We start from the raw sequence: 26,550 nt of genomic DNA, 5'->3' as shown, positions 1-26,550 counted from the left end.
ACTTCTGATGCCTCCTCCAATCCCCATGTACATTGCAACACCATAACCTGAGTGGAACAGTTTCTTACACACATGACAAGCCCAACTAATTCTCTGTTGATGGGGGGGATTCCCTGCTGCCACCCAAGGGTGTGCCCTGAGCTGCCATCTCTGCTGAGGGAGCAGGGATAGAGTCCCCAAGGGCTCCAAATCAAGCCCCCTGCACAGTCTTAAGCTTCTTTTCAGTTTTGGTGAGGTTTTGGCAGTTCTGTCCTTCCTCAAAGATGGTGTAATAGTGTCCTATGGCTGCTGTAACAAATGACCACAAACTTAGCAGCTTAAAACAACACAAAGTTATTCTTACAGTTCTGGAGATCAAAATTTCAACATCAATTTCACTGGGCTAAGTCAAGGTGTCACAGGGCTGGATTCTTCTGGAGGCTCTGAGGTGAGAGTCCATTCTCTGCCTTTTTCAGCTTCTAGTGGCCACCTACATGGCTTGGCTCATGACCCCTTCCACACATCACTACAACCTCTTACTCCCGTTCTCACATCTCTTACTATTTACTGTGATCTCCTGCCTTCCTCTATAAGAACCCTTGTGATTACACTGGGTCCACCCAGATCATCCAGGTTAATCTCCCCATCTCAAAATCCTTAACTCAATCACATTTGCAGTGTACCTTTGCCACATAAAGTAAATTCACAGTTTCTGAGGACTAGGATGTAGACATCTTTGGGGGGCCTTTGGTTTATCACAGATGCTGACCACATGCTTCTCTGTGCAGGGAGCCCTGGAGATGGGGAGATTAGGCTATCTCTACTGCACACTTAGACTCTGCTCTACCTAGTCTGGTCTTTTTGATTGATTCAGAGCTTGGTGTCACTTGACCCCCCACCCCCACCCAGTGGCGAGAGGCAGTAACTGCAACCAAATAATATCAGGATGTGTAAGAACCAGGCAACCACCTCTAGCAATATCAAACACCATATTAGATCTCAAGACCAAAGAGAAAAAGATAAGTACCCAGAAATCAGTCATGAGGACAGAAAAATATGTAGTCTAAATGACAAAGAATTCAAAACAGCTATCATCAAACAACTCAACGAGGTAAAAGAGAATGTAGAGAAACAATTCAACGAATTCAGGAGCTACTTCACAAAAGAGATTGAAACTATACAGAAGAATCAATCAGAAATACTAGAGATGAAAGACACAATGGAAGAGATAAAACAAAATATGGATTCCCTGAATGCTTGAGTGGACACCATAGAGGAGCATATCGGCATAATTGAAGATACACTTGAAATGCTCCTGATAGAGGAGGAGAAAGAACTAAGACTAAAATGAAATGAAGAAAGTCTCTGAGAAATAGCCGACTCAATGAGGAAATGCAGCATAAGAATTATAGGTAGTCAAGAGGGAGAAGAGAAGGAGAATGGAGCAGAAAGCTTGTTCAAAGAAACAATAGCAGACAAATTCCCAAACCTAGGGAAGGAAATCCATGTGAAAGAGGCTGCCAGATCTCCTAAACACGTCAATGTAAAAAGATCTACTGCAAGGTGTATAGTAGTGAAACCGGCAAAACTGAATGACACAGAAAGAATACTAAGGATGGCAAGGCAGAAGGAAGTAACCTACAAAGTAACCTCCATCAGGCTTTCAGTGGATTTCTCTGCAGAAACCTTACAGGCTAGGAGAAACTCCAACGACATATTCAAATCATTGAAGGATAAAAACTTTCAGCCAAGAATACTCTATCCAGTGAAAACATCCTTCAGATACGATTGAGAAATAAAAACTTTCCCAGACAAACATAAGCAAAGGGAGTTCGTAGCCATGAGACACCCCCTACAAGAAATCCTCAAGAAGGCCCTCATGCTTGAAAAAAAAAGCAGGGGGGAAGGGGTTACAAATCACAGAGTAAGTAGTTAAATAGGTAGACAGACTCAGAGCAGGATAGCAAATACTCAAGTATAGCATTAAAGGCAAAGGGAAGGAAAAAGCCATAAATAAAGATAATCCCGTCATTTTAACCACAAACTCAAAACACAAAATGTAATAAGATGTGAAAAAAACAACTTAGGAGGGGAAGAGGTAAGGGACTGAGTCGGTTCAGTCTAAGGAAATTAGAGGCCATCAAAAAGGAACTATCTTGTCCACAAGATCTTGAATACAAACCTCAGGGTAACCACTAAACAAAAAAGCAGAACAGAGACACAAATAATAAATAAGGAGAAAACAAAGAAACACAACATAAAAAACTGCACAATTTGATTGGAGGACCTAAATACACAGTCCGAGAAACAAAGGAAATTCAGGAGAACTGGAAAACAGATGATAAAATGGCAGCATTAAGACCTCATATATTTATAATCACCCTAAACATAAATGGATTGAATTCTCTAATAAAAAGACACAGAGTAGCGAGACAGATTAAAGAACAAGACCCAACATTATGCTGCATCCAGGAAACACATCTCAGCTCCAATGACAAACACAGACTCAGAGTGAAGGGATGGAAAATGATACTCCAAGCTAATGGGAAACAAAAGAAAGCAGGTGTTGCAATACTTATATCAGACAAAGTAGACCTCAAGATAACACAAGTAAAGAAAGACAAAGAGGGGCAGTATATGATGATCAAAGGGACATTCCACTGAGAAGAAATAACACTTATAAATATCTATGCACCCAAAACAGGAGCACCAAAGTACATAAAGCAACTATTAACAGACCTAAAAGAACACATTAATAATAACACAATAATAGTAGGGGACCTCAACACTCCACTCACATCAATGGATAGATCATCCAGGCAGAAAATCAAAAAGGAAACAGTGGAATTAAGTGAAAAGCTAAACCAGTTGGACTTAATAGACATATATAGGACACTCCATCCTAACACAGCAGAATACACATTCTTCTCAAGTGCACATGGAACATTCTCAAGAATAGACTATATGTTTGGAAACAAGGCAAGCCTCCATAAATTTAAGAAGACTGAAATAATAACAAACATTTTTTCCAATCACAATGCTATAAAGCTAGAAATTAATTACAAGAAAAAAGCTCAGAAAGGGACAAAGATGTGGAGACTAAACAACATGCTATTGAATGAGCAATGGATCATTGAAGAAATTAAAGTAGAAATAAAAAAATATCTAGAGACAAACGAAAATGAAAACATACTATACCAATTCATATGGGATGTAGCAAAAGCCATATTAAGAGGGAAATTCATTGCAATAGAGGCCCACCTTAACAAACAAGAAAAAACCCAAATAAGCAATCTCAAATTACACCTAAATGAATTAGAAAAAGGAGAACAAACCAAGCCCAAAGTCACCAGAAGGAGAGGAATAATAAAAATCAGAGCAGAAATTAATGTAATTGAAACAAAAAAGGCAGTAGAAAGGATCAATGAAACAAAGAACTGATTCTTTGAGAAGATAAACAAAATTGACAAACCCCTAGCCAGACGTACAAAGCAAAAAAGAGAGAAAGCTCGGATAAATACAATTAGAAATGAAAGAGGGGAAATAACAAGGGATGCCACAGAAATATGACAGAGTATAAGAGAATACTGCAAAAAACTATATGCCAACAACATGGACAATCTAGAGGAAATGGATAAATTCTTAGGCTCCTACAACCTCCCAAAGCTGAATCAAGAAGAAATAGAGAATCTGAGTGGACCACTCACAAGTAAAGAGATTGAGACAGTAATCAAAAGCATCCCAAAGACTAAAACCCCAGGACCAGATGGCTTCCCTGAGGAATTCTACCAAACTTTCAGAGAGGATTTAATGCCTATCCTTCTCAACCTATTCCAAAAAATTAGGGAAGATGGAACACTTCCTAAGACATTCTGTGAGGCCAACATCACTCTGATACCAAAGCCTGACAAGGACAACACAAAAAAAGGAGAACTATAGGCCAATATCACTGATGAACATAGATGCAAACATCATCAACAAAATATTAGCAACCTGAATACAGCAATACATGAAAAAGATCATACATCATGATCAAGTGGGATTTGTTCCAGGGACACAGGGATGGTTCGATATCTGCAAATCAATGTGATACACCACATCAACAAATTGAGGAATAAAAACCACAGGATCATCTCAATAGATGCAGAGAAAGCATTTGACAAGATCCAACAGCCATTTATGATAAAAACTATGAACACAATTGGGATAGAAGGACATTACCTCAACGTAATAAAGGCTATATATGACAAACCCAAAGACAACATCATACTCAATGGGCAAAAACTGAACGCCATCCCTCTGAGAACAGGAACAAGACAAGGATGCCCACTATCACCACTCTTATTCAACATAGTACTGGAGGTTTTGGCCAGAGCAATTAGGCAAGAGAAAAGAATAAAAGCAATCCAAACAGGGAGTGAGGAAGTGAAACTGTCACTTTTTGCAGACGACATGATCTTCTATATAGAAAATCCTAAAGAATCCATCAGAAAACTATTAGAAATAATTAACAACTACAGTAAAGTTGCAGGGTACAAAATCAACTCACAGAAACCAGTTGCATTACTGTACTCGAATAATGAACTTACAGAAAGAGAACTCAAAAACACAATTCCATTTACAATTGCAAAAAAAGTATAAAGCACCTAGGAATAAATTTAACTAAGGAAGTGAAGGACTTATACGATGAAAACTATAAGACATTATTGAAAAAAATAGATAATGACATAAAGAGATGGAAAGAGATTCCATACACATGGATGGGAAGAATAAACATAGTCAAAATATCCATACTACCCAAAGCAATCTACAGATTCAATGCAATCTCAATCAGAATCCCATTACATTCTTCATGGAAGTAGAGCAAAGAATCCTAAAATTCATGTGGGGCAATCAAAGACCCCGAATTGCTAAAGCAATCCTGAGAAAAAAGAACAAAGCTGAAGTCATCACAATCCCTGACTTCAAAATGTACTACAAAGCTATAGTGATCAAAACAGCATGGTACTCGTACAAAAACAGGCACACAGATCAATGGAACAGAACTGAAAGCCCAGAAATAAAACCACACATCTACAGACAGCTAATCTTTGACACAGGTGCCAAGAACATACAATGGAGAAAAGATAGTCTCTTCAACAAATGGTGTTGGGAAAACTGGACAGGCACACACACAAGAATGAAAGTAGACCATTATCTCATGCCACACACAAAAATAAACCCAAAATGGATCAAAGACTTGAAGATAAGTCCTGAAACCATAAAACTTCTGGAAGATAATATAGGTAGTACACTCTTTGACATCAAACTTAAAAGGTTCTTTTCGAATACCATGCCTTCTCAGACAAGGGAAACAAAAGAAAAAATAAACAAGTGAGAGTTCATCAGACTAAAGAGCTTCTGCAAGGCAAAGGAAACTAAGATCAAAACCAAAAGCACACACACACACGCAGGAAAAAAATATTAAAACTAAAAAATGAATTCAACAGGTTTCAGCACGTGAGAACAACATACAAAAATCAATAGTATTTCTATACACTACGAAAGAGCAATCCAAAAACAAAATCAAGAAAACAATTCCATTTACAATAGTATCAAAAAGAGTAAAACACTTAGCAATAAATTTAACAAAAGAAATGCAAGACTTGTACAGTGAAAACTACAAAATATCATTGTAAGAAATTAAAGACCTAAATAAATGAGAAGACATTCCACATTCATGGATCAGAAGACATAAGATTTTTAAGACAGTAATACTCTCCAAATTGATTTGAGAGGTACCATCGGAATCTCAGTGGACTTCCTCATAGGAATTGACAACCTGATCCTAAAACTCATATGGAAACTCAAGGGACCTAGAATTGCCAAAACAATCTTGAAAAAGAAGAATACTTCCCAATTTTTGTAGCTAACTACAAAAGATACAGTAATCAGGACAGTCAGTCTAGTGCTAGCACAAGGACAGACACCTAGACCAATGGAACAAAATTGAGAGTTCAGAAATAAATCCTTATGTTTATGCTTAATTGATTTTCAACAAAGTGCCAAGACAACTTAATAGAGAAATAATAATCTAGATATCCACAAGCAAATGAATGAAGATGGAACTCCTATGTCACGTCGTATACATAGATTACCTCAAAATGAACCAGGGATTTAAAGTGAGAACTACAAAACTCTTAGAAGAAATCATAAGTGCAAATCTTTGTCACCTTGGATTAGGCAATGTGACTTAACAATTCTACATATAAGTCTATATCTAAGAGAATGGAAAACACATCTCTATACAAAAACTTGTACAAGAATGTTTACAGAAGCATTATTCATAATGGCCAAAAAAGTGGAAACAACCCAGATGTCCATCAACTCATGAAAGAATGAACAAAATGAGGTATATTCATACAATGAAGCATTATTTGACCATATAAAAGAATGAAGTTCAGAAACATGTTACTACATGGATAAACCCTGAAAACATGCCAAGTTAAAGCAGACAAAAATTCATAGGGACAGAAAGAAGATTAGTGGTTGCCCGGGACTGGGGGTGGAAAGGAATGGAGAGTAACTACTAATGGGTAGGGGGTTTCTTTTGGGGATGACAAAATGTTCTGTAACTATACAGTAGTGATCAACTTGGTGACCATACTAAAAACTACTGAACTGTCCATTTAAAAAGGTTGAACTTTATAGAGTATATGAATTATATTGCAATAAAACTGTTATATATTAAAAAATTAACAGTACTTTCTCTTCCTTGAAGCAGTCTCCCCACTTAGAAAGAGCTAACACACAAAGGTTCTGAGAAGGTTTGGATCACAGGAAGAATCTCCTCAACACCACAACAGTAATTCTTACAGAATAACATTTGTGATTTTATGGCCTTTTAATCCTTTACTATTATTCCCCCTTTATAGTACCTTTATATAATGTGAAAATAAATTTAGAAAGAATACTGGTTAGCAGTTTCGCCTGTCTTCTAAGGATACGCAGATGGATTTCGATACATTATCACTCCATCAGTTTCCCTTAAACACAAGCATTACAAACAGTAAATGCCTGTTTTAGATGTAAAGGCTTTACGCTGCCCCCTGTTATGTTTTTCTTTTCACTAAAAACCCAACAGATGGCTGACCTTCTGCTATGAACTGATAAGCAGCTATGTCTGATAACACAGATGGTCTTCTGCTACTACCCTAAGTCCCATGTTAACAAGTCTGAGAACAGCAGAGACTTTGTTGGAAGAGATGAAAGAGATACTCTTTAGCAACTTGGTTACTGCACAAAAATCTACTGGTGCAATTCTCTGTAAAGCCTATCATAATGAATAACTCAATATATCCTACTGAAGGCTTAAAACTATAACGTACACCTACACAGGCCAATATACAAACAAAAGTCTTTCGGACAATGCAAATATGAAAAGCCTGTCAAACTTGATACTTGTGTGGCTTATCTTTCCAATGCCTGACAATAAAGCCACTCCAACACTGATCAGTGTCTTGCAGCTTTCCTGCCTGCCCACTGCTCCGCTCTTCCTGCTGGCTGACATGTTGGAGCAACACTTCATCTCATCCATTGAAAATCTTCCCTAGACATCTTGGTATTCCTAGGAGATTGTGGGTGGAGGGCAGGGGGATGAACACCAAAGTGTATCAAGTTTAAGCTGAACTGTGTATCTGCTGAAAACAACACTAATGCCTGATCTTCTCTATGTTTGGATGGGTACCACCACATCTGTCTGTATTCTTGAGCAGTTTCATTAATATTGCTTAAAAGTCACATTTAACATTAAGGTCATCAATTCTGAAATTCTAAAATGAAGCAAATCTAACTGCATCAAAGTTATCTTTACAAAAAGAGGTCAATGCTGATTAGGACTGGAATTCTAATGTATAAATAAGTGAAGACTTACAAATCTTAAGATTTAATTTCCCCCCATCATTCACAAGTACCATTCTTCTTTTTTTCCTGAGGAAGATTGGCTCTAGCTAAAATCTGTGCCAATCTTCCTCTATTTTTTAGTATGTGGGCTGCCAGCACAGCACGGCTGCTAACAGAGCAGTGTAGGTCCATGCCCAGGAACAGAACCCGGGCCACCAAAGCAGAGTGTGCTGAACCTAACCACTAGGCAACCAAGACTGGCCTCACAGATACTATTTTTTTATCGGTAAATTATGTTAGGCTCTACCACTACTATTAATAAAGCTATTTAATTCCTCCTTTTCCAAAACAATTTAAAATCTCGACTCTTCAATCCACACTGCCTCGATCACCTGCAAGAGGGATATAGAATGTGCTATTCTAGACACTTTCCCATCTCTGAACAGGAGATTAAAATTTCCGCGTGTGCATACACACATACACACACACACTCAACACATACTCTGAACAAGCTTGTGCCCTTGACTACTTTTCTATTTCAGACAACTATGTTTAACAGAACAATGGTGTTTGTAGACCAGACTGAAGAAATCAACAGAAACTTAGTGTCTAGAATTCTTAATTTTAAATTTTTCCTCTATATATTTTCTTAAAATTTTGGTGCCTGTTATCACTTTCTTTCAGCAACTCAAAATAATATTAATAGAACAACTTGGAAACGTGATTTCTTACAAGTTACGTTTGCTGTCTTTGAGATATGGCCTGCATACAATATAAGCCTATTTTCTACTAGAAAATTCTTATTAGATGTATGATAAATGGAAATGAAATATCTTTTTTTCATGGAGCTTTGAACATTGATGATACCATAGCTTATGAGTGTGAATGAATAAATAAATGAGGTTTAACTGAAGCCCAATTATTGCTGCCCAACTGTTCATGGTGCTCCACTACTAGAAAAGGTTTAAGAACAATTACTTGGGAGTGAGATCAGTATCATGGCAGAGTGAGTTGTTCTTTTGTCTCTCTCCTCTAGGTTACAACCAGTTGGACATCCACGGACAAACAAAGGACTCCCTGCACAGCACACCAGAATGCCTGAGAGATCCATACATCCATACATCTGAAGGTGGGTGGACTGGACCTCTGGGATGCAGTGAAACCACAGGAGCAAGCCCCTCCATTGCAGTGGTGTTCCAAAAGGTGGATCCTCACACTAGTGTGGGCACTGGTGACCAGAGGCTGCAGGTGAAGACACAGCACTTGCAGCTTAGCCCCTGCCCACCCCCAGCAGTGGTGGGTGGTGTACACATCCTGAGGCTTGAGGACACAGAGTGGAGCCAGCAACACAGCCCCTTCCCTCCCCTGGTGGTGGTGCTGGTCTTTCCAATAGTGGGGATAGAAACTAAAACATGGATTTCCTTGGCAGGGGTGGGAGGTCCTGAGCTGAGGTTTCAAAGCACACTCTTGGGTGCCAGTGACAAGAGGCTGCAAGAGCAGCAACAACACTCACTCATGGCTTAGTTCCTGCCCTTCCAGTTGTGGTAGGTGGCACTTGTGACCTGAGGCTTCAAGAACCACAGCAGAACCCCTGACCCAGCCCCCAGTGGCAGCACCCCCAACACTGGCTCTACCAGTGGTGGTGGGGGCTGCATACAAGACCTCAAGCCCCTGACAGCAACAGTGACACCTGTGAACCCAGTGCCCCAGGAGTGGTGCTTCCAGCACCCCAAGATAACCCAGGAGCAACACTGAAGGTGGTGCACAGGGCAGCAGCACCTGAACCTGTGGAGAGCCTACAGAGAGCCTGCAGAGAGCCAGTGGGGGAACATGAGACCCAGGTGACCCCAGAAGCAGCAGAAGTGCACGCAGCTTGGTGACCCCAGTGGCAACACTGGAGACTGCAGTGACAACACAGGCAGCAATGCACCAGCAACCCCAGAGGCACCAGCAGCACAAGGAGGGCATTGATGATGCCTCTAGCAGAGGCAGTGGAGGGCAGAAAGTACAGGCTCAAATACAACCAGAAGCAGCTCAGAACCAAAGTAACCAAAGCCTTACTGAAATAAGAAGGGTGTCTGCTACCACAAATGCACTGGAAGAGGAATTACTCATCAAGCACCATGAGGAACCAGAGTAACATGGTAACACAGAAAGAAAATGACAACTCTCCAGAAACCAACCTTGAAGTCACAGAAGATTACAATCTAACTGACAGAGAATTGAAAATATCTGTCATGAAGAAACTCAATGAGTTACAAGAAAACTCAGAAATGAGCTCAGGAATAAAATCAATGAGAAGAAAGAACACTTCACCAAAGAGATTGAAACTCTAAAAAATAAAAAACAAAACACCAAACAGAAATTCTGGAGATGAAGAACAAAATTAATGAGATGAAGAATAAAGTAGAAGGCATTGAAAATAGAGCAGATGATATGGAAGGAGAATTAGTGAGCCTGAAGATAGAAGTCTAGAAATAATGCAGGTAGAAGAGGACAGAGAATTACAATCTTTAAAAAATGAACAAATTCTAAGAGAAATAGCCAACTGAATTAGGAAAAGCAACATAAAGATAAGAGGCATCCCAGAAGGAGAAGTCAGGGAGAAAGGAGCAGAGAGCTTATTCAAAGAAATAATAGGTGAGAACATCCCAAACCTGGGGAAGGAACTGGATATACAAGGATTTCAAGCTAATAGAACTCCTAATTGTTTCAATGCAAAAAGACCTGCTCCAAAGCACATTATATTAAAACTGTCAAAAGTCAATGACAAAGAAAGAATATTAAGAGTGGCCAGAAAAAAGAAAATAACCTACAAAGGAACCCCCTTTAGGCTATCAGTGGATTTCTCAGCAGACACTCTAGAGGGTAGGAAAGAGTGGAATGATATATTTAAAATTTGAAAGACAAACACTATCAGCCAAGAATACTCTATCCAGCAAAGTTATCCTTCAGATATGAAAGAGAAATAAAGGCTTTTCCAGAAAAACAAAAGTTGAGGGAGTTCATCAACACTAGACCTGCCTCATATAAATGTTGAAAGGAGCCCTCATACCTGAAACAAAAAGGCAAAGGTTTACAAAACTTTGAGCAAGGTGATAGACAGACAGGCAGAATCAGAAAATTGAAACTCTATATCGGAATAGGTTAGTAAACACTTAATCATAGCATAAAGGCTAAAGAGAAAGAAAGCATCAAAAATAACTATAACTGTTTCAATTTGGTAACAAACTTACAATACAAAAAAGATGATTTGTGACAAAAAAAAAACATAGAAGGGGAAGAGGAAAATGATGGAATCTGTATAGGCCAATGGAGATAAGATGCTATCATCAGAAAAAGGACTATCTCATCTAAGAGATCTTTTATGCAAACCTCATGGTAACCACAAATCAAAAAAATCACAGCAGAGTCACAATACATAAATAAAGAGAAAACTGAGAAAAACATCACAGAAAACCACCAAACTGAAACAGCAGACAGAAATACAAGGGAAAAGAGAGGGGAAAAGGGGCGGAGCAAAATGGTGGGGTGAGCTGACCCGGGATTCTCTCCCCTCCAAAATACAACAAAGGATTGGAAAAACTGAATTTCAGAGAATAAATCTAATGCCAACACGTTAGAGACCTACAATACCAAGAAGGTGGAGATCATAAACCTTGCTTACACCTTCGGAGGTGCTGGAATGGTAGAGAGAACATCGCTCCCTCCCCTAGAGTCTGCGATGGCTGCGGTGCTGGTCGGGAAGGAGCGGGGGAGGGGCCGCGCGACAGGGGGATCATCCAGGACTCCTGCCGCTGGTTCAGTGGAAACCTGCTCACGAGGGGAAAGCTTCCATCTGCGGGGACCCCATAAACCCAGGACCTTGGGAGACCAGAGAACAGAACTGATCTGAATCCAGATCAGCATGTGAGAATAGCAGCCCCTCCCTCCCAGCAAAGCCACTGGGCGCAGCCATGTTGCCCGAAGGCAGAGAGCTCATAACACGCAGCTCTCAACCCCCATCTAGTGGCGACAGGCTGTAACTGCAACCGAATTCTACCACCATGCGAAAAAAACGCTCCTCTACCATCCAGCTATTTTAAAAAACCCCAGACCAGAAGGAAAACAATAAAAACATAGAATTAAGTCCTGAGGACGTGGAATTAGGTAAACTAAGTGATAATGAGTTCAGAGCAGCTATAATCAAAAAGCTCAATGAGGTAGAGAGAAAGATAGAGAAACAAGCCAATGAGTTCTGGAGTTACTTCACAAAAGAGATTGAAATTATAAAGAAGAATCAAACAGAATTACTAGAGATGAAAAACACAATGGACCAGATAAAACAAAATACGGATTCCCTGAATGCCTGTGTAGACACCATAGAAGAGCAAATTAACATAATTGAAGATAGACAGGCTGAATGGCTCCAGACAGAGGAAGAAAGAGAACTAAGAATTAAAAAATAACGAGGAAAATCTCCAAGAGATAGTGGATTCAATGAGGAGTAAGAACTTAAGGATCATAGGAATTCCCGAGAACATGGAAAAGGAAAATGGAGCAGAAAGTGTGCTTAACAAAATTATTGAAGAGAACTTTCCAAATGCAGGGATTGACGGAGAAATGTGTGTGGAGGAAGCTTTCAGATCTCCTAGATTTGTCAATGTAAAAAGACCTACTGCAAGGCACATGGTAGTAAAATTGGCAAGAAGGAAAGATAAAGAAAGAATACTCAGGGAAGTAAGAAAAAAGCAGAGAATAACCTATAAAGGAGCCCCTATCAGACTTTCAGCGGATTTCTCTACAGAAACCTTACAAGCTAGGAGAGAATGGAGTGACATATTCAAAGCTTTAAAAGATAAAAATCTTCAGCCAAGAATACTCTATCCAGCAAGAATTTCCTTCAGATATGAGGGAGAAATTAAATCTTTTTTAGACAAAGAAAAGTTAAGGGAATTTGTAACTAAAAGCCCTCCACTACAAGAAATCCTCAAGAAGGCTCTCATACCTGAAAAAAGAAAAAAGGGAGAAAGGGGTCACAATCCACAGACTAGGGAGACCGATGGATAGAACCAGAACAGGATAGCAAATATTCAACTATAGCATTAGGGTAAAGGTAAAGAAACTACCAAAGCAAGGACGATCTTATCACTCTAACTACAAATTCATAACACGAGTTGGAATAAGAAATGAAAATAATTATTTAGGAGCGGAAGAGCAAAGGGTCTAAATCAGTATTGGCCAAGTAAGTAAGAGACCACCAGAGAATAGACTATATTATACACGAGATTCTAAATACAAACTTCAGGGTAGACACTAAAATAAAATACAGAACAGAGTCACAAATCATAAATAAGGAAAAATCTAAGAAACCCAGCATAAGAAATTGCAGTATTAAATGGGTAGGCTAAAGCACACAGGAAAAGAAATGCAGGAAAACAAGATAATGAGCGACAGATTGACAGCATTAAGTCCACATGAATCAATAATCACTCTCAATGTAAACGGATTGAACTCTCCAATAAAAAGACACAGAGTGGCAAAATGGATTAAAGAACAAGATCCAACAATTTGTTGTCTCCAGGAAACACACCTGAGGCCCAAGGACAAACACAGGCTCAGGGTGAAGGAGTGGAGGACAATACTTCAAACTAATAGAAGGAAAAAAAAGGCAGGTGTTGCAATTCTTATATCAGACAAAGTGGATTTCAAAATAAGACAGGTAAAGAGAGACACAGAGGGACAATATATGATGATCAAAGGGAAACTTCATCAAGAAGAAATAACGCTTATAAATATCTATGCACCCAACACAGGAGCACCAAGATTCATAAAGCAACCATTAACAGACCTAAAGGAAGGCATTAAAAACAACACAATAATAGTAGAGGACCTCAACACCCCAATCACATCAATGGACAGATCATCCAGACAGAAAATCAACAAGGAAATAGTGGAGCTAAATGAAAAACTAAAACAATTGGACTTAACAGAGATATATAGATCACTTCACCCTAAAAGAGCTGAATACACATTCTTCTCAAGTGCACACGGAACATTCTCAAGGATAGACCATATGTTGGGAAACAAGGCAAGCCTCTACAAATTTAAAAAAATTGAAATAATAACAAGCATCTTCTCCGATCATAATGCTATAAGGCTAGAAATTAATTACAAGAAAAAAGCTGAGAAAGGCACAAAGATGTGGAGACTAAACAACACACTACTGAACAAGCAATGGATCATTGAAGAAATTAAAGAAGAAATCAAAAAATACCTGGAAACAAATGAAAATGATAGCATGCCATACCAACTCATATGGGACACAGCAAAAGCTGTATAAAGAGGAAAATTCATCACAATACAGGCACATCTTAACAAACAAGAAAAATCCCAAATAAGTAATCTTAAACTATACCTAACTGAACTAGAGAAAAAAGAACAAATAAAGCCCAAAGTCAGCAGAAGGAGAGAAATAATAAAAATCAGAGCAGAAATAAATACTATTGAAACGAAAAAGGTGGTAGAAAGGATCAAGGAAACAAAGAGCTGGTTTTTTTGAGAAGATAAATAAAATTGACAAACCCCTAGCCAGACTTACAAAGAAAAAAAGGGAGAAAGCTCAAATAAACAAAATCAGAAATGAAAGAGGAGAAATAACAACAGACTCTGCAGAAATATGACGGATTATAAGAGAATACTATGAAAAACTATATGCCAACAGAATGGATAACCTAGAGGAAATGGATAAATTCTTGGACTCCCACAATCTCCCAAAGCTCACTCAAGAAGAGGCAGACAATTTGAACAGACCAATCACAAGGAAAGAGATTGAAACAGCAATCACAAACATCCCAAAGTATAAAACCCCAGGACCAGATGGCTTTCCTGGGGAATTCTACCAAACTTTCAGAGAGGATTTAATGCCTATCCTTCTCAACCTATTCCAAAAAATTAGGGAAGATGGAACAATTCCTAACACGTTCTATGAAGCCAACATCATGCTGATACCAAAACCTGACAAGGACACCATGAAGAAAGAGAACTACAGGCCAATATCACTGATGAACATAGATGCAAAAATTCCAAACAAAATTTTGGCAACCAGAATTCAGCAATTCATCAAAAGGATCATACATCATGATCAGGTGGGATTCATACCAGGGACACAGGGATGGTTCAACATCCGCAAATCAATCAACGTGATACACCACATCAACAAACTGAGCAATAAAAACCACATGATCATCTCAATAGATGCAGAGAAGGCATTTGACAAGATCCAACAGCCATTTATGATAAAAACTCTGAACAAAATGGGCATAGAAGGAAACTACCTCAACATAATAAAGACCATAGATCACAAACCCATAGCCAACATCATACTCAATGGGCAAAAACTGAACGCCATCCCCCTGAAAACAGGAACAAGACAAGGATGCCCTCTATCACCACTCTTTTCAACATAGTACTGGAGGTCCTAGTCAGAGCAATCAGGCAAGAAAAAGGAATAAAAGGAATCCAAATAGGGAGGGAAGAAGTGAAACTCTCGCTGTTTGCAGATGACATGATCTTATATATAGAAAACCCCAAAGAATCCATTGGAAAACTCTTAGAAGTAATCAACAACTACAGCAAAGTTGCAGGGTATAAAATCAATTTGCATAAATCAGTAGCATTTCTATATTCTAATAACAAACTAACAGAAAAAGAACTCAAGAACACAATACCATTCACAATCGCAACAAAAAGAATAAAATACCTCAGGGTAAATTTAACTAAGGAAGTAAAGGACCTATATAATGAAAATTACAAGGCCTTTCTGAGAGAATTGGATGACGACATAAGGAGATGGAAAGACATTCCATGCACATGGATTGGAAGAATAAACATAGTTAAAATGTCTGTTCTACCTAAAGCAATCTACAGATTCAACGCCATCCCAATCAGAATCCCAATGACATTCTTTACAGAATTAGAACAAAGAATCCTAAAATTCATATGGGGCAACAAAAGACCCCGAATTTCTAATGCAATCCTGAGAAAAAAGAACAAAACGGGAGGCATAACAATCCCTGATTTCAAAACATACTACAAAGCTACAGTGATCAAAACAGCATGGTACTGGTACAAAAACAGGTGCACAGATCAATGGAACAGAATTGAAAGCCCAGAAATAAAACCACACATCTATGGACAGCTTATCTTTGACACACGAGCTGAGGGCATGCAATGGAGAAAAGAAAGTCTTTTCAACAAATGGTGCTGGGAAAACTGGAAAGCCACATGTAAAAGAATGAAAATTGACCATTCTTTTTCACCATTCACCAAAATAAACTCAAAATGGATCAAAGACCTAAAGGTGAGACCTGAAACCATAAGGCTTCTAGAAGAAAACGTGGGCAGTACACTCTTTGACATCAGTATTAAAAGGATCTTTTCAGACACCATGCCTTCTCAGAGAGGGGAAACAATAGAAAGGATAAACAAATGGGACTTCATCAGACTAAAGAGCTTCTTCAGGGCAAATGAAAACAGAATTGAAAGAAAAAAACAACCCACTAACTGGGAAAAAATATTTGCAAGTCATCCATCCAACAAAGGCTTAATATCCATAATATATAAAGAACTCACACAACTCAACAACAAAAAAATCAAACAACCCAATCAAAAAATGGGCTGGAGACATGAACAGACATTTCTCCAAAGAAGATATAAGGATGGCCAATAGGCACGTGAAAAGATGCTCATCATCGCTGATCATCAGGGAAATGCAAATCAAAACTACACTAAGATATCACCTTACACCCGTTAGAATGACAAAAATTTCTAAAACAAATAGTAACATATGTTGGAGAGGTTGTGGAGAAAAAGGAACCCTCATACACTGCTGGTGGGAATGCAAACTGGTGCAGCCACTATGGAAAACAGTATGGAGATCCCTCAAAAATTTAAAAATAGAACTACCATATGATCCAGCCATCCCACTACTGGGTATTTATCCAAAGAGCTTGAAGTCAGCAATCCCAAAAGTCCTATGTACCCAATGTTCATTGCAGCATTATTTACAATAGCCAAGACATGGAAGCAACCTAAGTGCCCATCAACAGACGAATGGATAAAGAAGATGTGGTACATATATACAATGGAATACTACTCAGCTGCAAAACAGAACAAAATCATTCCATTTGCAATAACATGGATGGACCTTGAGGGAATTATTTTAAGTGAAATAAGCCAGCTAGAGAAGGATAATCTGTGTATGACTCCACTCATATGAGGAATTTAAAAATGTGGACTAAGAAGAGTTTAGTGGCTACCAGGGGAAAGGTGGGGTGGAGGGGTGGGCACAAAGGGTGAAGTGGTGCACCTACAACACGAATGGCAAACATTAATGTACAACTGAAATTTCACAAGATTGTAACCTATCATTAACTCAATAAAAAAAAAAAAGAAATACAAGGGAAAAGAAACAATGGAAAAATAGAACAATCTGAAAACAAGAGATAAAATGTCAGTATTAACCTCTCATATATCAATAATCACTCTAAATTTAAATGAATTGAATTCACCAATTGAAAGACACGGAGTGGCAGGATGGATTAAAAAATAAGATGCAACAATATGCTGCCTCCAGGAGACCCATCTCAGCTCTAAAGACAAACACAGGCTCAGAGTGAAGTGGTGGAAGGCAATATTCCAAGCAAAAGGCAAACAAAAGAAAGAAGGTATTGCCATATTTATATCAGACAAAATAGACTTCAAGCCAAAAATGATAAGAGACAAACATGGACATTATATAATGATAAAGGGGACGTTTCACCAAAAAGACATAACACTTATTAATATGTGTGCAGCTAACACAAGAACACCAAAGTATATAAAGCAACTATTAATGGACCTAAAGGGAGAAATTGACAGCAACACAATAATAGTAGGGGACTTTAACATCCCACTTACATCAATGGATAGATCATCCAGATAGAAAGTTAATAAGGAAATAGTGGCCTTAAATGAAATGCTAGACCAGATAGACTTAAAAGATATATATAGAACATTCCATCCCCAAAGAGCAAAATATGCATTCTTCTCAAGTGCACATGGAACATTCTCAAAGACCGACCAAATGTTGGAGAAAAAGGTAAGCCTCAATAAATTTAAGAAGATTGAAATCATATCAAGCATCTTTTCTGACCACAATGGTACAAAATGAGAAATCAACTACAAGAAAAAGGCTGGAAAAGTCAGAAACATGTGGAGACTAAACAACATGCTTCTGAACAACTATTGGATCAATGAAGAAACCAAAGGAGAAATCTAAAAATACCTGGAGAGAAATGAAAATGAAAACACAACATACCAAAACTTACGGATGCCGCAAAAGCAGTACTATGAGGGAAGCTTACGGAAATACTGGCCTGTCTCAAGAACCAAGAGAAATCTCAAAGAAACAATGTTACACTATACTTTAAAGAACTAGGAAAAGAACAAAAAAGCCCAAAGTCAATAGAGGGAAGGAAATAATAAAAATCAGAACAGAAATAAATGAAATAGAGACTAAAAAAGACAATAGAAAGGATCAATGAAACTTTGAGAAGATAAACAAAACTGACAAACACTTAGCCAGAATCACTGAGAAAAAAAGAGAGAAGACTCAAATAAATAAAATCAGAAGTGAAAGAAGAAATTACAACAGACATCACAAAAATACAAAAGATAATGACAGAATACTATGAAAAGCTATACACTATCAAATTGGATAACCCAGAAGAAATGGATAAATTCTTAGAATCATACAAACTCCCAAAACTGAATCAAGAAGAAATAGAGAATCTGAAGAAACCAATCACAAGTAAAGAGATTGAAACAGTTATCAAAAATTTCCCAAAAAACAAAAGTCCAGGACCAGGCGGCTTCTGTGGTGAATTCTACCAAACATTCAAAGAAGATTTACTACCTATCCTTCTTAAACTCTTTCAAAAAATTGAAGAGGATGGGGTGCTTCCTAACTCATTTTATGAGGCCAACATCACCCTGATTCTAAAACCAGAGAAGGACAACACAAAATAGGGAAATTACAGGCCAATATCAGTGATGAACACAGATGCAAAATCCTTCAATAAAATATTAGCAAATTGAATACAACAATATGTTAAAAGGATCATACACCATGATCAAGTGGGATTTATTTCAGGGAATGCAGGGATGGTTCAATATCTGCAAATCAATGCGATACACCACATTAATAAGATAAAGAATAAAAACCACATGATCATCTTAATAGATGCAGAGAAAGCATTTGATAAGATCCTACAGCCATTTATGATAAAAACTCTTAATACAAGGGGTATAGTAGGAAAGTACCTCAATATCATAAAGGCCATATATGACAAACACACAGCCAACATCATACTCAATAGTGAAAAACTGAAAGCTATTCCTCTGAGAACAGGAACAAGAGAAGGATGCCCACTCTCACCACTCTTATTCAACACAGTACTGTTTTAGCCAGAGCAATAAGGCAAAAAAAGAAAAAAAAAAAGAAAAAGAAAGAAAAGAAATAAAAGGGATCCAAATTGGAAAGGAAGAAGTAAAACTGTCACTATTTGTAGATGACATGATTCTATAAATAGAAAACCCTAAAAATACACCAAAAACTATTAGAAATAATCAACAGATACAGTAAAGTTGCAGGGTATGAAATCAACATACAAAAATCAGTTGCATCTATACACTAATAACAAACTAGCAGAAAGAGAAATCAAGAATATAATCCCATTTTCACTCACAACAAAAAGAATAAAACACCTAGGAATAAATTTAACCAAGGTGAAAGACCTATACACTGAAAACTATAAGACATCACTGAAAGAAATCAAAGAAGACATAAATAAATGGAAAGACATTCCATGCACATGGATTGGAAGAATAAACATAGTTAACATGTCCATATTACCTAAAGCAATCTATAGATTTAATGCAACCCCAATCAGAATCCCAGTGACATTTTTCACAGAAATAGAAGAATCCTAAAGTTCATATGGAACAACATAAGACTCTGAATAGTCAAAGCAATCCTGAGAAAAAGGAACAACGCTGGAGCTATAGTAATCAAAACAAAATGGTACTGGCACAAAAACAGACAGACAGATCAATGGAACAGAACTGAAAGCCCAGAAATAAAAGTACACATCTATGGACAGCTAATCTTCAACAAAGGAGCCAAGAACATACAATGGAGAAAGAAAAATCTCTTCAATAAATGATGTTGGGAAAACTGGACAGCTACATGCAAAAGAATGAAAGTAAACCATTATCTTACACCATACAGAAAAATTAACTCTAAAAGGATTAAAGAGCTGAATGTAAGACCAGAAACCATAAAACTCTGAGAAGAAAACATAGGCAGTACACTGTGACATCGGTCTTAGCAGCAACTTTTTAAATACCATGTCTACTCAAGCAAGGGAAAGAAAAGAAAAAAGAAACCAATGGGACTACATCAGACTAAAAAGCTTCTGTGAGGCAAAGGAAATCATGAACAAATCGAAAAGACAACTCACCAACAGGGAGAAAATATTTGCAAATCATATATCCAGCAAGGGGTTAATTTCCAAAATATATAAAGAACTCACACAACTCAACAACAAAAAGACAAACAACCCAATCAAAAAATGGGCAGAGGATATGAATAGACGTTTTTCCAAAAAAGATATAAAGATGGTCAACAGGCACATGAAAAGATGTTCAGAGCCAGTCCTGAAAGTCTAGTGGTTAAAGTTCAAAGCTCTCACTGCTTTGGTGCCCTGAGTTTGCTTCCTGGTCATGGAACCACACCACCTGTCTGTCTGCTGCCATGCTGTGTTGGTGTCTCACATAGAAGAACTAGAAGGACTTACAACTGGGATATACAACCATGCACTATGGCTTTGGGGAGGAAGAAAAAAATAAAAGAAAAGATGTTTGGCATCACTAATTATTAGGGAAATGCAAATCAAAACTATAATGAGATATGGCCTCACACTTGCCAGAATGGCTATTATTAAAAAGACAAGAAATAAGTGTTGGAGAGGATGTGGAGAAAGACAATACTCATACACTGCTGGTGGGAATGCAAACTGGTGCAGCTATTATGGAAAACAGTATGGAGATTCCTTGATAAATTAAAAATAGAAATAGTATTTCATCCAGCTATTCCACTTCTGGGTTTTTATCCAAAGAAGATGAAAACACTAATGGAAAAGATACATGCACCCCTATGTTCATTGCAGCATTATTCACAATAGCCAAGACTTAGAAGCAACCCAAGTGCCCATCAACAGAAGAACAGATAAAGAAGATGTGGTGTATATATGCAATGGAATACTGCCTAGCCATAAAAAAAAGACAAAATCCTACCATTTGTGACGACAGGATGGACCTTGAGGGTATTATGCGAAGCAAATAAGCCAGACAGAAAAAGACAAATACTGTATGATTTCACTCATGTGGAAGATAAACAAACAAACAAACACATAGATAAGGAGAACAGACTGGTTGTTACTAGAGGGGAGGTGGGTGCGGGGAGGGTGAAAGGGGCCAAGGGGCCAAGGGACCACATGTGTACAGTGATGGATGGCAACTAGCCATCTGGTGGTAAACATGACACAGTCTATACAGAAGCTGAATTATAATGATGTACACCTGAAATTTACACAATGTTATAAACCAATGTTCTCTCAATAAAATAACAAAAAGAAAAGAAAGAACTACTACTCAAGAGGACAGGGACAATGTCCTTGTAACAAAACTTAAAGGCTCCTCAACTGTATACTTGGAAAACCATGGATATTCAGATACTTACATGTTTGGTGAGTAGCCAAGATCAACTAGGAAACCATTAGATCATCACATTCTGGTGCTAAAGTAGGATTCAAACCATACAGGCCCAAGTATGAAGTTATTACTGAGGACTGGAGTAGCTGGGAAGGCTTCAGGTGGCACAAATTGAACTTTCAGCAGAAGGATCTGGAAAATATGGATGAGCACAGGATTCATGAGGGCATTCTGGGCATCAGAAGCATTAAGTTATTTGGCATGAGGCCCTAGGAAGCAACCTGCCTGCCTGGACAGAAGGCGTCAAGCTGGAGAAGATAAGGTTAGATGACTAAGTGGAAGGCAAATCACAGGGAATCTCAGAGGTCTTTCAAACATGTTGTGTGCTTGTTCATTTATTCATTCAATATACGTAACTAACATATGACTATGTGGTTACTATGTGACAAGTACTGGATATACAACAATATGTACATCACCCTTGCCCTCATGGACTTAAGTGAGGCTAAAAGACAACAAATAAATAAACAAACATAAGTAATTACAAATAGTGATAAGCGCCCAGAAGAAAATTAATAGAGTGCAGGGGGAAGCCTGCTTGAGATCATGATGATTACAGAAGGCTTTCTAAGGTGACAGCATTTGAGACCAGAGTCTCTTCCTTTTTTTTTTTTTTTAAAGCAGGGAGCAGCTTTCTAGACAGAGGTCTCCAGATGGACGAGCCAGGGCCCTGCTTCTTGAAGCAACTTGGTATACTCAAAGAACTGAAAGGGCCAGTGTGGCTGCAGCTCGTCAGACATGGAGAAGAGTGGAATAAGGTGATGTTAGAGAGGAAAGAATAAACCAGAGGCTAATAGGGCAGGATACAGATTATGGATGTCTTCGTTAATAGAGTGGGAGGTTGACAAGCACTGACTTGCATTTTAGAGAGTTCTATGTCATCAGAGGGTCTGATTTAGTAGGTTTGGGGTGGAGAAGGGAGATTCTGCATTTCTAACAACCATCCTAGGTAACTTCTGATACAGAGACTCTTCAGAAAAGCTCCTGGAGAATCATGCTCTGAAAGACTCGCCTTCCTCTCCTTTGGTGACGTTCACCCAAGGTAAACTTTGACACAACGGCTTAGATTCTCATCTAGAGAAGTTAGGAACAAGAGACTCCTGAGTTAGGAACAGTGCAGACTTAGCTCCATGCTACACTCACACACTAAACACTGAGTGATTTGTTATAAATTACTATTTCAGAAGGACTACCACAAGGCAACTATCAGCCAATGGTTACCCAGAACTAGACGGAGCCTCCCAAAGTGCTATCCTCAGGAGAGAGGCCTAGAATGCACTAATTTTGTTCTGATGACTCCTAAAGGCTCCAAAACACGTAAGACTGTGCAGACTTCCACGGGGCAGGGGTCGTTGCCTTTGACTCCTCCTGGAACCTGGCACAATGGTGAACAGATAGCTACAAGCAAGGCACTGGTGACTGGCGCCGATTTCTGATAAGATCATCAATCAGTAACTGAAAAAGAGGCTGCTATAATTTCTGCTACAATGTATTAGTATGCCCATGAATTTCGTGCGAACTACTTTCTATAAACGGATCTCAAGCTGTACATAAAGTTGCAATTCTCAGCAGTCCGCATTTAGAGGAAGCTCTTTGTGGCTCCGGTAAAATTTTCTCTGCCACAATTCTTTAAAATTCTGTGGAAAATCACTAAGGAATGGGATAATTCCTAACCTAGTTCATTGACAAGAACAAATGTTCAGTACGTGCTTTACTAAGGAGGACCACGGAAACAATCGTTTTAAGTGATGTGCTGATTTCTTCTAAACTTTGCAGTGTATTTTACAAACAGCAATCTAACAGCCTGGAAGGTGTCAGTCTGCTGGGAGATGCCGAGCTGCCGAGGGCTCGAAGGCGCCACCACAGGCATATAGGAGATCTGGACGCCCCGCCCCCGCGCGCCGGCGGCCCTCCAGACCCCCTGCGGGCCACGCGACTGCGCACGCGCTCTCCGCCGCGAGAGGCGGGTGGCGCGCGCGCGGGTCTCCTCGCGTCCTGGATGCGGACCCCAAGTAATCGGCGTCCCCTCCTTGTGGGAAGTGGATGGATCTGCAGGAGCCAAATCTCTGGTAGTGACGAGTGAGCGAGCCAGGCTCTCGGCCTTTCATCCTGTCCGAAATAGAAGTCTCTTGGGCCTCTACCGGGACTGCCGGCTCAGAAGACAAGTGGCCTGATCCGCAGACCTTTGGGTGTGTGAGGTCGGGCCACCTGGGCTGTGCAAATGAGCTGAGCTGAGACTGGAGGGGGCATCAGAGTCAGCGGAAGCAGAGAGGAGGGAAGGGCATGCCAGGCAGAACGTTCTCTGGGTTCCGAGAAGGGAAAGCTCAGTAAACTGGGTCGGGGTGAAATAAGGGCGAGGCTGGGCTGGGACCCAGCAGCTAAGATCATTGCAGCCTTAAAAACGGCATGGGGGAGTCATGTAAAAACCTTGACTGATTTTAAGCCGGAGAGTGACGTGATGTGTGTTTCAGAGAGAGGACTGACTGCAGTGGATCAGAATGGATTAGAAAAGGCAGGGACAAGCCGCGGGCTTCAAGTTCATCTTGGCAAGAGGTGTTGGTGGCCTGAAGGAGCAGTGGGAATGGAGAATGGTGGATGGAATCCAGATATTTTGGGAAGTAGAATATATAGGACTTGGTTTTTGCCTGGATGTAGGGAGGAAGAGAGGGAGAGGTAAAGACAAATTCTGAATTCTCAGAATTCTGGTTTGGGCAGCTGTGGGTTTCTTCATTGACAGAAGAAACACAAGAGCAGGTTTTGGGGCTGGTGTCTGTGGAAGATGCGTTCACTTTAGGACATACTGAGCCTGAAGTTCAGCTGATGAAAGGAGCAGCTTGAGAAGGCCTTCACTGTGGAATTTGGCATATAAGGTAGGAGACACAGCAGTGATCATTTACAACTTTTTTCAAAGTTTCTATTGTGTCCCTTAGTTCACTTATCTTTTTTTTTGAGATATACTTGACATATGACATTATATTAGTTTCAGGTGTACAACATTAGGATTCGATATTTGTATATATTGCAAAATGATCACCACAAGTCTAGTTAACATCTAGTATCTCACATAGTCACAAAAAATTGTTTTTCCTGTGATGAGAACTTTTAAGATCTACTCTCTTAGCAACTTTCAAATATAAAAATATGGGACGTTTTATGAATTTGCATGTCATCCTTCTGCAGGGGCCGTGCTAATCTCTGTGTCGTTCCAGTTTTCATATACTGCTGCCAGAACGAGCACTGGTTCCTGTACCTTGATGGTGAACTTGTGATTAGGGAACCATTTTCTCTTGGCAGTTCTTGGGACAGGCACACTAACAATTTCTCGCTCTTTGGTTCTCTATTCCTGTTTTTCTTACTGAATCTTATCCATACCAAATGTGAGTGCTTTAGAAGAGTAACAAAAGGGAGTGACATAGGCCTGATTGCTTTTCAGTAAATAAATGCATTTGAGCTAAATGGTCAGATCTGGATGAGAAAGGAGAGGATGGCAGCCTAGAATCCCTGAGGTAAATGCTCCTCTCAGCCTCAGGGCCATGCTTCTCTTCTAGGGCCCTCTCTTTTTATCTCTCTCTCTCTTTTTTAATTGAGTTCATAATAGTTTACATCAATGTGAATTTCAGTTGTACATTATTTCTTGTCCATCACCACATAAGTGCTCCCCTTCACCCCCTGTGCCCCCCTCCCTTCCCCTGGTAACCACTGAACTGTTTTCTTTGTCCATGTGTTTGTTTATATTCCACATATGAGTGAAACCATCTGGTGTTTGTCTTTCTCGGTCTGGCTTATTTCACTTAGCATAATACCCTCAGGTCCATCCATGTTGTTGCAAATGGTATGATTTTGTGTTTTTTTCTGGCTGAGCAGTATTCCATTGTATATATATATATATATACACCATATATCTCCTTTATCCAATCATCGGTCAATGGGCACTTGGGTTGCTTCCATGTCTTGGCTATTGTGAATAGTGCTGCAATGAACATGGGGGTACATATGTTACTTTGGATTGTTGATTTCAAGTTGTTTGGGTAGATATCCAGTGGTGGGGTAGCTGGGTCATAGGGTAGTTCTATTTTTAGTTTTTTGAGGAGTCTCCATACTGTTTTCCATCGTGGCTGCACCAGTTTGCATTCCCACCAGCAGTGTATGAGGGTTCCCTTTTCTCCACACCCTCTCCAACATTTGTTATTTTTAGTCTTAGTGATTATAGCCATTTTAACAGGTGTAAGGTGGTATCTTAGTATAGTTTTGATTTGCATTTCCATGATGCTTAGTGATGTTGAACATCATTTCATGTTTTTATTACCATCTATATATCTTCTTTGGAAAAATGTCTGTTCATATCCTCTGCCCATTTTTTGATTGGACTGTTTGTTTTTTGTTGTTCAGTTGTGTGACTTCCTTATATATTGTGGAGATAAACCCCTTGTCAGATATATGATTTGCAAATATTCTCTCCCAATTGGTGAGTTATCTTTTTGTTTTTATCCTAGTTTATTTTGCCTTGCAGAAGCTCTTTAGTCTGATGAAGTCCCACTTGTTTATTTTTTCTTTTGTTTCCCTTGTCTGAGAAGACATGGTATTCAAAAAGATCCTTTTAAGTTCAATGTCGAAGAGTGCACTACCTATATTATCTTCCCGAGTCTTATGGTTTCAGGACTTATCTTCAAGTCTTTGATCCATTTTGAGTTTATTTTTGTGTATGGCGTGAGATAATGGTCTACTTTCATTCTTTTGCATGTGGCTGTCCAGTTTCCCAACACCGTTTGTTGAAGAGACTTTCTTTTCTCCAGTGTATGTTCTTGGCACCTTTGTCGAAGATTAGCTGTCCATAGA

The 26,550-nt window shown here is 39.0% G+C and overlaps 1 protein-coding gene and 1 non-coding gene across 2 annotated transcripts in view; one reads left to right on the top strand and one right to left on the bottom strand.

Annotated features, from left to right (window-relative positions):
* The first annotated feature begins 23,652 nt into the window (after nt 1-23,652).
* The window catches only part of LOC103566190 (zinc finger protein 782-like), a 66,917-nt gene continuing 64,019 nt past the window's right edge, over nt 23,653-26,550 (top strand). The window contains exons 1-2 of the mRNA XM_070589845.1: nt 23,653-23,912; nt 24,452-24,584. The gene's annotated coding sequence lies outside the window, so the exon portion shown is untranslated. The remainder of the gene's footprint in view (nt 23,913-24,451; nt 24,585-26,550) is intronic.
* Nucleotides 24,850-24,951, bottom strand: LOC139078801 (U6 spliceosomal RNA). The gene has a single exon (XR_011531915.1). It is a non-coding gene; the product is annotated as a U6 spliceosomal RNA (small nuclear RNA).

The sequence above is a fragment of the Equus przewalskii genome, chromosome 22 (genome assembly GCF_037783145.1).
Source record: "Equus przewalskii isolate Varuska chromosome 22, EquPr2, whole genome shotgun sequence".
In the NCBI taxonomy this organism is placed as follows: domain Eukaryota; kingdom Metazoa; phylum Chordata; class Mammalia; order Perissodactyla; family Equidae; genus Equus; species Equus przewalskii.
Note: the sequence above shows the minus strand (reverse complement) of the source record. Positions and strands in the feature narration are given on the sequence as shown.